We start from the raw sequence: 12,145 nt of genomic DNA, 5'->3' as shown, positions 1-12,145 counted from the left end.
ATTCATAACTTCCACAATCGATCGGTGTCCACCAAGTCTTTTCGCTAAGTCATTCATCAAGGTACCTCCAACTTCGAATACCTGGGTCTTTACATCAATTTTTCTACCTGGGTCCTCTACCCAAGTCTTGCCAGAAGAAGAGGAAACGAAAAGGAGAGATTTAACAAAATACTGGGGACTGACGATCCACTGATCATGACGATCAGTTTTACAGTCCAAGACTCGTGACACCAGAATCTCATGTGCTAATCATTCATCATAAAAGCAATGCTACCCGGGACATGAAACCATGGTCATTACATCATCCCGTCTCGAGAGCAACCTCAGCTACGGTCTCGTGACCAGGGTTTCAGAAGTGATGTTCTACGACTGACAGAAGCAAGATGGCGCTGCAAGCACCATGCTCATGTATCAATCAAAGGGTCCTGATCTCAAAGGAATCAATGACATTAAAAGCCTTCACCAACCGTTCAATACACAAGCGAATGGTCTAAAGACACAACATGAATGTTTTACAACAAGCTCGTCTGAGGTGATTTTACACTGCCCTGTACAAACCGACGATCTGGGAGAAATTGGTGAAGAATTTGTGTATGGGTCGTACACCATTCTCTTCGTATGGATGTCCTCTTCAACATATCCAAAATTCACAGCAATTGAAGAAACGAGCGAAGAGTTGTGGCCAAAACATTGGACCACATGCCAGCTGAAAATTTTCTGAAGGTCTCCTGGAAGTTTACTGTTTCGTTAATTTCGGATCCTAAACATGCTCGGAACCCAAAAAGCTTCTTTGCCAAAGTTTGGAAATTTCCTAGGCATGAGGATACATGGTAGACCGCGAAAATCCAAAACCGAACGAAGATTCTACAACAATTTCAATGAAGACCTAATTTCTGAATTTTCTGATGACGAATTATGGCGAAATTCTTCGTTCATCCACATCTGAATCAGGAGATACACCATCAACACAAATCTGAACTTCATCTTCAGTCGATAGTCTCGCTTGCTGAAGTCGGCGGTGCTTATGCTGATAAGGGACGACTCACAGATGATCTAGAGACATACAAAGTACCAGCTTTCCAGCGTCTCTGAAAGGTTGATTCATCCCAGGATGAACATCTCTGCAAACGTCTTCATGGTTGACTTGATATTTCTGGAGTGTTCACCGGAAGATCCAGAAAGGTGGTTGTAACCAGAAGTCACCACTATCTGAGGCGAAATACATGGAGTCATGGATATACCAACAACAAGCACGCTCTGAAACGGTAACAATCCAACTCTTACCTATTTACAATTTCACCAGATGTAGTGATTATAACGTCAAAATTTCGAAAATTTGCTCGTTCCTTCAAACCTGCAAAGTCGAGCAAAATTTATTATTCAAAATCATGACTTGATTTTCATCAAACCGTGAACAACCCACGTGAATCTTAACATTCACTGGTTTTTCAAAAATTGGACAGGCGTCCATTTTATTGTGAAAACTCACATACAGACATTATTTCATCATATATAATTGTCTACTTTCAACAGTTGTTCAAAATCAAAACATGATTTTACAAAATATATAAATATTTAACGTGAAACTCACGTAAATTTGAAAAAAGATGTCTATATATTTTGCTCCCTCGCACGAGCATCTGTCTTTGAAGCGAGAGTATATTTTCAAAGGTTTCTGAAAGCTCGAAGATAAAATTTTCATGAAAGCTCATAAAATTTTTTTTATTACTAACAGACGCAAGTCTATTAAAAAAAAAATCTCTCGTACGAGCATTCACCTTTGAAACGAGAGTTTATTCCACTTTGTGAAATCTCACATATTTAAAAAAGAATAAAATTTTGTTTTTCGTGAAAGCTCATAGATAAAATTTTATCATTAGACTCAGGTCTATCTTGTTTGTTTCTTAAACTAACGAACGAACGTCCGAGGATTCCCTTTCTTGGTCACGGACCCGTGAATCCGAAATCAACCAAGGTTCCATCGTCCAAACCAGCGATTCAACACCAATTTATGCTCATCAAACGACGCTCCAATCATGACATTGAAGCCTTCATAAAGTCGTGGTTTTCTCATGCTCTCTAAACCCGGTAACGTCTCAACTTACGACTAAGTTCAATTACTGGTATTATTATTTATGGCCGGAAAATCACCATTTAATGCTGACTGAGGAACACAGCTTTCCTCAGTAAGCAGGGGACTTAATGTAGATGGTGGATTTTCGACAAGGGCTAAAATCGTAAACTCATAATTATACGAATCTCTGATCCAGCAATCATACGTGAGTATTGAGACACGGGTCTCTCATCGAATTCTCAACGGAGAGTACATTCTCTCAGAGTACATGTAGATATGTAGTCTCACGACTGGACAACGACATATCTCATGAATACTGAATACTTTCAGTGATTATTTCTATATAGTATCACGAGATGGACGGCTCCTAGACAGCTTGCTCTGCTAGTATATAGCGATAACGTCTTCAGGAACGAACAACGAGTTTACCCTAACTATATAAAGGATATGACTTACCGACAAGCTCATATCGGGATAATTAATGCTCCTAGACAGCTTTCTCTGCTAGTATAGAGCCACAAAGTTAATTATTCCTAATTAAGATTAATTATGCCGTGACATTCACTACTGAATTCCCAGAATAATCTATTATTGCTCTTATTCCATGGTCGAATCCACGACTGGTCCCATGGAATGGCAATAAACAATTGTTCTGATTCTATGATCGAATCCATGACTTGATCTCATAGAATAGAAATAACTATATTATCTCATTACTCCGATTTCATGATCGAATCCACAACTGGTCTCATAAATGGTAATAGATAAATCTTAATTACTCCGATTCTATGGTCGAATCTATGATCCCATGGAATGGTAATGCTCACTTTATTATTCTGAATTCGTAGTCGAATCCTCAGCTGTTCTTATGAATTAATAATAAACATCTTATTACTCAGTTTTGTGAATTATTCTCCACTGAATTCCACAATTAGGAATAAATAATCAACAACCGGGCGTCTGAGCTACCTCTAAGTAAGCCCCGATTCAAATGGTGAAAGTGTATTCAACGACGATACACTAACAGTCACCGCACGAACGAGTATTTCAAAATACGACGAAACGATGAACCTATGCAAAATAGGGAAGAAAATAATAAATAATTAAAAATATTGACCAAGGTGCTGGGAACACGGACACACGACCTACCGACCGTGCCGTGGTCAGTTCCACACCAGTTTTATATTTTTAATACATTTTTATTATTTTCCATGATTTGATGAAAATTCTCTCATCTGATCAAATCTCCTTCGTCTCGAGGAAGCTCCTCGGTTTCATGATACTTCCATAAATCCATACAAATAATATAAAATTAAGAAAAGGAGTGTGGGGCGTGACCATTGGCCAACCGGCCATGCCTTGGTCGCAGCCGGCCCCACACCCCACGGTCCTTATTATTTTATTATTATTATTATTATTATTATTATTATTTCTTTAATTTCATGAAAAACTACTTGATTTCATGGTATTTTTTGAACAAATCATCATATAATAATAAAATAAAATAAAATAAAATAATGAAAACTTGTGAGACCGGGTATTTTTTGATTTCAAACACGATCTCCAGTTCCCCACTCCTTGATTCCATCAACTGTCACACTTCATGGAATCATGGTGTCTAAAATTCCAGCAATATAAATAAGTCTCTGAATCATGATTGAATCATCAACAGTATCATCAATCTCACGTCTCATCGACAACACGAGATCATCAACTCATCAATTGAGCAACTACTCTCAGTTGAGCAATTTCAATCACTCGGAACTTATCGTATTCGGAATCCATACACCCACAATCTTTGATTACCATTGATTCCACACATTTCTCAGCTTCCCTCCTACAGATCAACCCATCCTCTCTTGTGACCGAATTTACTCTGGAACGGTCATTGTCTTGATTTAGGCCGGAGTACTATAGATTGATCTCTCGAATCTAAAGCACCCCCTTTGCAGCGGTACATCTGTGTGAGGTTTAACATTTCGCTCGGTTCGAGGAGTCTCCTCCGTACGGTCGTCTCCTCAATTCGTTAAAAACCAGCAAATCGTTTTTCCCCATCTACACAATCACAAAAATCAGTTGGTTATATCTTTTCTCATAAGCATCATGTCTTTGGATGGAAAGGATGTCAACATGATTGTTAAGCCATCAATCAAGGAAAAAGAAAAATCTCCTGTAATTCCGTCCTTGAAAAGAAAAAGGAGGAATACAAGAAAGCCAAGGGCTGTCTCTTCTAACTCTCGGAAATTTTCCGATGTTCTTGATGAGTTGAAGGAGGTAAGAAAGGAGATTCGTGATATAAAATCTTGCGTTTTAAGATCTTTGGAAATTCATGAAGCCCTGGTTCGACATCATCAGCCAAGACTGTTTGTTGATATTAACTCCTATCTTCACGAACCTTATGTACCAATGGCGGTTGACGACAAGGATTTCGTGAATGATACAGAATTTCTCAAAGACATTGTTGCCTAGTATGTCTTCCTTTTGGCTTAGTTGGAACAATAACTAGTGCTTTAAATAGCGATGATTGTGACTACACATAGCTATTGTTTTCATCTTCTTGTTTTTAGGTTTTTTGGTTTAAAATTCTAAAACTATTTGGAGGATGATGTTTGGCAATATTTTTGATTTTGTTATATTGCAACTTGTTATGGGATATTTGTGTTTACGTCCGTGAACTTGTTGTCCCATATTTGTGTCAAAAGTAAAGTCGTTCAAGATCGGTATTCACGTTTTGGTTTAAGAATGAATAGACTTTTGACATATACAAAAGTTAAGCCTATATTGTCAACCCTTGACGGAAGATAGGTTAAAATCTTTTGTATCCAAGGATTATTGTTATTGTATATGCTTGTGCAAAAGAATGAATCCTTGTGTATTTCACGGTATAGATCTTCATTGATCCATCTTTTTGTATTACCGTGAGGCTCCGTGATGTGTCTTATGTTGATCACGATACAACTAAGTTGATTATTTTTGATTAGCTTGGTTGGTTATTCCGTAAGATACTTTATGTTGAGCATTTGTGAACTAAATTAATCATCTTGTTTGGTTATTTAGTTATTGCTCCGTAAGTTCTCTTATGTCGAGCAAAACAAATTACAATTGAATTGATTACATTTGTGATTAGTTTTATTGTGGTTCCACGACATCTTGTTTCGCTACCATACGATTAAGATTGTTGTGAGGTGATTGATTAATCTAGGCTGTTCTTCGGGAATATAAGACCGGATTATCAATTGGTTCATGTTCACCTTGATTATTATCAAAAGACGGAATAAAAACTTTAGGGTTTTTCTGTGGGAGACAGATTGATCCTCTGATAGACTTGTATGTATGAGACAGATTTGTTTGTTGTTAAAGCCTGCGATTTTGGGTCGTAACAACTCTTAGTTATGGGTGAGATCAGCTAAGGGAATCAAGTGCACAGTATCCTGCTGGGATCAGAGGCGTAGGGAGTACAATTGTACCTTGGATCAGTGGGAGACTGATTGGGGTTCAACTATAGTCCAGTCCGAAGTTAGCTTGGAGTAGGCTAGTGTCTGTAGCGGCTTAATACAATGTGTATTCAATCTGGACTAGGTCCCGGGGTTATTCTGCATTTGCGGTTTCCTCGTTAACAAAATTTCTGATGTCTGTGTTATTTTTATTTCCGCATTATATTTGTTTATATAATTGAATTAATACAGGTTGTGCGTTTGAATCAATCAATTGGAAATCCGACCTTTGGTTGTTGATTGATATTGATTGATCCTTGGACATTGGTCTTTGGTACCGTCCAAGTTATTCCTTGTGTTTGATTATAGACTCGTTGATTTCTATTAGCTTGAGTGAATCAAAACAAGAGAGAGATATTAACTCCTTGAGAAACTTTTATCTAGATTGAGTCTGACTGTCTAGTTGATTCTCTAGTAAGTGTTTCGGAGTTAGTCCATACAGATTGCTAATCGAAATATTGGGTGGTGTTGTTAGACCCCCGCTTTTTCAAAGAGTGTCAGGGATTGAGAAAATCATGCTTCAAGTGTCTCTATATATTTATAGATCTCCATGTAGCTTTGTATTCAAGTTAGGTTTGCTTGAAATTCAAACAAACACTTTCTCAGTTTGGATGAAATTCTTATCGGGAATTGATGTAAGCATGTGAGAAGTCTGCCTTGAAATTGCACAAAAGAATATGCATTATGGTCAGGGGTCTGGAACAGTGCACAATGATGGTTCAAAACGGCTAAGTATCCTTTAAACTTATAAGCATATGGCGGTGTTCAATAACACTCAATACTAATCAACGATCCACAGACACAAAGTGATTTAGTGAATAAAGTTGTCTTAGAAGTGTGTATGAGAGTCCTGGAAAAGTCGAACAATCATGTAGAATTGTTCGTGACCTTTATTTAATCCTGAACTGGGAAGGTTTGTAAATTAACCTCTGTCAGTTCAAGAAACAGAACCAAGGGGATCGCTAATTAGAGTTGCAAACCTTGGCAGTTCGTGAGCGCCAGACCCAAAAGGTTTGAAAACCTTTGCAGTTCATGACCGACATACCCAAAAGGTTTGCAAACCAGGTTTACAAACCTTGGCAGTTCATGAAGAGAGTAAATAATGGTTTACAAACCGAGTTTGTGAACCTATCTAATTTCCGAACTCAGTAGTAAAGGGTGCACAAATGGGGTCTTCATACCTCTACAGTTCTTGAAATTCAAATTGACTTTTGGTGACATAAACAAGTGTATACCTTGGTCTGATTAGTTCGTAGCTCCCACAATTGATTTGAAACTTTCATAACAATCATAGATAGTATGCACTGTTTCTTGAGCAATTTCCAAATGATCAACTTGAAACAAAAATAGTTTGTGAACAATAAATTGTCTAACTAAGATTGCTAAGGATATATGAATATTCATTATGTGAGAGCAATGCTCGGTCGAACTCACAAGTGTTGCTATTGAAAAAGCGGGGGTCTAACAACACCACCCAATATTTCGCTTAACAATCTGTATGGACTAACTCCGAAATACTTTACTAGAGAATCAACTAGACAGACAGACTCAATCTAGATAAAAGTATCTCAAGGAGTTAATATCTCTCTATTGATTTGATTTTTACTCAAGCTAAAAACAATAGCGAGTCTTTATCAAATACAAGGAATAACTTGGACGGTACCAAAGACCAATGTCCAAGGATCAATCAATATCAATCAAAAACCAAAGGTTGGATTTCCAATTGATGATCACGAATGCACAACCTGTATTATTTCAATTATATAAAATATAATGCGGAAAATAAATAACACAGACATCAGCAATTTTGTTAACGAGGAAACCTCAAATGCAGAAAATCCCCGGGACCTAGTCCAGATTGAATACACATTGTATTAAGCCGCTACAGACACTAGCCTACTCCAAGCTAACTTCGGACTGGACTATAGTTGAACCCCAATCAGTCTCCCATCGATCCAAGGTACAGTTGTACTCCTACGCCTCTGATCCCAGCAGGATACTGCGCACTTGATTACCTTAGCTGATCTCACCCACAACCAAGAGTTGCTGCAACCTAAAATCACAGACTTGATAATAAACAGATCTGTCTCACATAGAAAAGTCTATCAAAGGATAAATTTTTCTCCCACAGATAAACCCTAAGTTTTGTTACGTCTTAAGATATAAAATCAAGGTGAACAGGAACGAATTGATAATCCGGTCTTATATTCCCGATGAACAGCCTAGATTAATCAATCACCTCTCTACAATCCTTCCTGACTACACAAGCGGATTGTCGAGGAATCACAAACAGTGAGACGAAGATGTTTGTGACTTCTTTATCTTGCCTATCGGAGAACTCTCACGATCTCAAGTCAATCAATCGATTATACTCGTACGATAGAAGAAGCAAGATCATATCACACAACTACAATAAAAGTAGTATCGGTCTGGTTTCACAATCCCAATGAAGTATTTATGTCGTTAACCTGATTTTAGAGAATAAAATCAAAGTTTAATGGAGATCGACTCTAGCGGGCGCACTAGTAGCACACAGACGTGTGGGGATTAGTTTTGCACAATGCTAGATGTCTCCTTTATATAGCCTTCAAATCAGGGTTTTGACTTAGTTACAAAGCAATCCATATTCACCGTTAGATGAAAACCTGATTTAGATTCAAGCTAATATTTCTCAACCGCTAGATCGAAAACTTAGCTTGTCACACACACTTGGGTAGACGTTTACTGGGTTCGTGAAAACCATGCCCAAACGTGTACGTGTATGTTGGTTCAACATAGTAACCCAAAAGGTTAACCATATGATTATTTCATATTAACCTTGTCCTTCTTCACCATAACTAGTTCAATTGACTCAAATGAACTAGTTAAAGAGTTGTTCAATTGCTATGAGATCTTATGTAACTACACAAGACACAATTGAAACAAAGATGATTCGATTCGATTGAATCGGCTCATGAACTTTATAGCCACGGTTTGCATAAAGCATTCCTTAGTAATTTAATGTTTCATGCTCAGAGCACATCTTTAGATCATAACCTCTTAAGTTCACAAACAAGTTCGCGGACTTAAGTTAATAGGTTGAGTTTTCCAAACTTAGTAGAAATTCTCGGAAAGAGAACTTCTTCCAGTTCGCGGACTGAGTTCGCGGACTTAGCACACAAACGAGTTTTTAGAAAATCCAGCAGAAATTCTCGGTCGAGAACTTCCGAAAGTTCGCGGACTGAGTCCGCAGACTGGGTTCGCGGACTTGGCAATCCAATTCCACAATCCTCCTGGTTTCTCTTGATCAACAAAGTTCGAAAACTTCGGTTCAAGGAATGCATGGTTATGTAATCTAAACTCTCATTTCAATCATTGAGACATTATCAGAGGACGCTATGTAGCCGTTATTCACAGACCGATTCACGTCAGAGAAATTCTCAAAGTGATCGAAACTTTTCATGAATTTCGTCACTAGGTGAAGATAAACTTGATCAAAGCGAAACGCTTTACCAACACACGATTTCGAGATAAAATATAAGCAATGAATGCTCAGCTCGAAATGTCAAATGTGTATGATCTAGTCTATATAGCATACGACTTTTGTCTCATAAGAAGTAGGAGATAAAATAGATAGACCTTTGAGTGATAGATAAGTTCAAGTCTCCACATACCTCTTTTTTGATGAAGTTCCACGGTTCCTTGTATAGATCTTCGTCGTTGTATGATCAATCGCCATGAATTCCTTGAGCTCAACTACACTATCCTAGTCCGAGACTTAGCTATGTAGGCTAGAAATCAAGACTCGTAGTTTTGATCACTAACATTGACAAACATGCTTGAGATAGCAACGCATGCGAGGTCGACCGAGCTATGCTCTAACAATCTCCCCCTTTGTCAATTTTAGTGACAAAACTTCGTGCAATCTTCAAAAAAGATAAACTTTAGTGGCACCTATTCCATAGTCCAATCTTCAACGTTCCCTGAAATCTTCGTCCTTCCAAGTACTCCAATGATCCCAAAGGTTGTAAGTTTAGCATCATCGTTGTTGAAGATTCGTAGCTATAACAATGAGAGAAATCGAGATTCTCGATCATTATTATACAGTGTCATAGTATTATTATGTAATATCAGTCCAATTGTATCACGACTTTAAAAATAATACTACGGTGATATGTATCACTCCCCCTTAGTCAATACTCCATCTCGATCATGGAATCCACTCCCCCTTACACAATGATCCGATAACCATATGTATTTGTAGTGTGAACTACATTATTTCTCCCCCTTTTTGTCAATAAAATTGGCAAAGGTACAAGAACGGGATCATAATGAAATTTCCACAAGAGACATTTCATAGACTAAAAGAAAAATACATACCAACTTAATTTATATGCAATCATAAAGCCTAAGCTAAATGCATTCATCAAGGAGTTTTAAGATACAAGATAACCCCTATAAAATTCCACAACCGCACTCCCCGCAAGATATTACCATTAAGCACAAGTTCAAAAGAACTCTCCCCCATTTGATGTCATTCCCGAAAGAACAACAAGAGCGACCTTAATTTCGAAAGAAAATAAGGATTTTTAAATTGGACACCAAAAATCATAGAAATGATTTTCTATATCCAAAACTCAACCAAATTAATCACAAGAAAACCCATGATTAATTTAATTGGAATACGCAACTAAATCAAACCACAAAAGTGATCAATTTAATTGAAGGTGCTCAACATAAGTAAACTTACGGAGCTACAACCAAGATAATCATACGGAGACAACTAACTTAATCGTTCACATACTCAACATAAGGAAAAACCTTAGGGAATATACAACTACATTAACCAATAAAACATGATTAGTATAGCTGTTCATATACTCAACACAAGAATTTGTGGAATATATGAAAACTCAACTAGATTAAATACTAGAGAACCTATAATTAATCTAATTGGAATACAAACAACCAAACTAATCACCGAAGTAATCAATTTAATTATTTAGGGCTCAACATAAGAGAAATTATGGAACCCCGACTAAGTTCATCATAGAATATGACAACCTTAACCGTACATGTACTCGACATAAGAAAGAAAACTTATGGAGTTCAAACTAAATAACCAAACTGGTTGATTAATTTAGTTCATAATGCTCGACATATAGCATCTTATGGAACAACCAACAAAGCCAAGGTAAATCAACTTAGTTGTAAGGTGCTCAACGTAAGACACACAATGGAGCCTTCACGGTAAAACATAATAAAATGGATCAATGAAGATCAATACCGTGGATAATCATACAAGGATCTATTCTATTTTCCATCATAACGATATAATAGACTTTATCCTTGTCAAACAAAAGATATCATCCTATTTTTCATCAAATACATGATTGCATAGGCATAACTTTTGTATATGTCAAAAGTCCATTCGTCCTTTCATCAATACGAATACCGATTCATAAACGACTTTACTTTTGACCGCAATATGGGATCTTCAAGTTCACGGACGCAAACAATACATATCCCATAAAAATATTGCAATATACAAACCATTAAAATACTGCAATAAACATCATCCTCCAAATATTTTTAGAATTTAATAACCAATAAACCTAAAAAATAACATAAGAAGATGAAAACAAAAATAGCTATGTGTAGTCACAATCATCGTTATTCAACGCGCTAGTTATTCTTCCAACTAATCCAAAAATAAGACATATTAGGCAACAAAAATAGATGACAAGCTTAAACGGATTCCGGTGTATCCTCAACAGCGAACAGGAACACGAGAGGTTCAGGATCCTCACGAGACATGAAATTGACGAGCTTGTGATCTACAGCCTTATCTGCATCAACAGAGAGATGATTCTCTTTTCGAAGATCCTTGATTTTATGAAACCAAGGTCAGACACAACCTTTTCCAACTCAGTTTTCACCTTATCAAGACCTTTAAGAGTATCAACAAGCTGTAGTTTTGCTTCCCCAAAGTACTTAAGAAAGTCATGAACAACTTCAGCAGAGATCATGTCATCCTTTTCAGCATCTTCATGGGAATATGCAAAGAAGCATGAGGCATTGGGATGATCTTAATCTATAAGAGTTATCTTCTTCTTTGAATCAACCTCAACACATTTGTCAATAAATCCTTTTCCAAATCCACCATAGCAAGATGAGGAGGACGACATTCTCCAAAATCCAAAACTACCCGGAGTAAACGTACGTGACTTGTAACCCTAAGAGGTTGAATATTTATCCTTGGGGACAACAATTTAGGGTTTCAAATAAACTGTTGACTCGAGCCAGAACGAAATCCGTTCGAGTACAAAGAATACCCAAGAGATAAAGTCCTTCAAACAATTTGAAAACAGGACCTAAAAACGAGTTTTAAGATAGTATGCAACATCTTCTTTTGACTTAACTAATACTTGATCTTAGCGGATCTTTCAACACAAGTTTAATTGTGGACGATAAGAAAACAACTTAACTTAACAGATGCAAGTAACAAGTATACCTGTTTTTAACACAACTTACTCAGCAGGATTTTATATGAGTAAGCTCTCGAACCTCATGATTAATTAGCACAAGTACGAGCCAC

This window comes from Papaver somniferum, chromosome 9 (genome assembly GCF_003573695.1).
Source record: "Papaver somniferum cultivar HN1 chromosome 9, ASM357369v1, whole genome shotgun sequence".
Lineage (NCBI taxonomy): Eukaryota > Viridiplantae > Streptophyta > Magnoliopsida > Ranunculales > Papaveraceae > Papaver > Papaver somniferum.
Note: the sequence above shows the minus strand (reverse complement) of the source record.